Source organism: Bison bison, unplaced genomic scaffold, assembly GCF_000754665.1.
Source record: "Bison bison bison isolate TAMUID 2011002044 unplaced genomic scaffold, Bison_UMD1.0 scf7180017864377, whole genome shotgun sequence".
Classification (NCBI taxonomy): Eukaryota; Metazoa; Chordata; class Mammalia; order Artiodactyla; family Bovidae; genus Bison; species Bison bison.
Window position 1 is genome coordinate 90733 of NW_011494949.1, and position 1398 is coordinate 92130.

General features: G+C 61.5%; 1 protein-coding gene across 1 annotated transcript in view; it reads right to left on the bottom strand.

Moving 5' to 3' along the window:
• The window catches only part of SLC9A3 (solute carrier family 9, subfamily A (NHE3, cation proton antiporter 3), member 3), a 34332-nt gene that overhangs the window by 32392 nt on the left and 542 nt on the right, over window positions 1-1398 (bottom strand). The window lies entirely within an intron of this gene.

The following is a 1398-nucleotide window of genomic DNA, read 5'->3' on the forward strand; positions in this document are numbered from 1 at the left end:
CCCCCCCCACCCCCTCCGAGAGAAGTTCCCCTCAGGAGGAGTGCCCGGAAGACAGGGGGCAGGCTCTTCCTGGAGAGTAACACCAGCCCTCCACGTGCATGCCCCTCGTCTGGACCGGGGCTGGACTTGCACAGAAAGTTTTGTGCAATTTGCTCCCAGAGGAGCCTCAGGTCAGGGTGCTCCTAGAGCCCCGGGGAGGCTGGACCCGCCCAGCAAGTGACCAGTGTTGGCAGGTTCCCCAAGGCGAAGACATCCAGGGCAGACTTAGCATGTGAGACCATATCCTCTTGCTCACATTTCACTTCTGACATCAGGAACTCCCACAAAAAGCCAGCGAGTGGAGGGCACTCAGGGCCGGGTAGGCATGGCCAGGGAACTGAACAGACATCAGAGTGGTAAGGAAGAGACCAGAGAGCTTGAAGAAATAGAACGACGTGACGGACTTAAAAGGAAGCTGGTTGGCAGAGCGGACACACGCAGGCGAGGCTGAAGCAGAAGCAATCTGTAACCAGCCGCCACCAGGAACCCCCCAAGCCAGGTCCAGAGTCCTCGGACAGACTCTCCCCAGAGCCTGCCCCTCCCATCCTGCTGAGGAGGCCGTGCCCCCCAGACCCCCATTTGGAAACCACTGCTGACCCGTCCCAGTCCCGGCTGTTCTGTGAGTGTGTGGGGGTGTCCTCAGACCCCCCGCCGACAGAGTTTCCCCCGCTTCACTTGCTAAGACACACACGCCATCACATGTCCACCACCCCGGAAGACCCTCCCTGGTGTGGAAACTTTCGTCCTCAGCTGCTCCTGAGAAAGCTGACCTTCCTGTCACCTTGCCTGGAGTTTCCTGCAATTCCCACTTTGCCGGCTCAGTGGAGCAAGTCAAGAGAAGAGCGATCTTTCAGACCAGGATTTTTAATAGAGAAACACTGTCAATGGAAAACTCGCTCCTGTAAATAGGATTTCACTGCACTTCGTGTTGAGTGGCCCCGTTTTTCTTTCTGCACTGGGGACGGAGTGCTCCGGCGCTGGAAGGCAAGGACATTCCCTCCGTCCTACACTAACGACCCGGACAAGCCCAACACACAGAAAAGCTGGCTGCCGGAGCCCCAGCGCGGAGTAACCATGGGCGTCTGCGGGCAGAAGCAGCCGGGACTGCGGAGACCGGGGAGCCAGGGACGGGAAGAGGCTGCGCCCGCCCGGCCAGGACCAGGTTACTGTCGGCCACGCGCAACGCGCTCCGGGTCCGGCCAGGCTCGCCGGTCTCTGAGCCTCTGCCTGCGCTACCTGAGTCCCGGGACTGGCCGCTGCGGTCCCCGACCTGACCTCCCGGAAGCCGGCTGAGACGCGCCCCTTCCACAAGGAAGACCGCGGAGCCGGCGGAGCCGGGGAGGAAGGCGGCGCGGACGG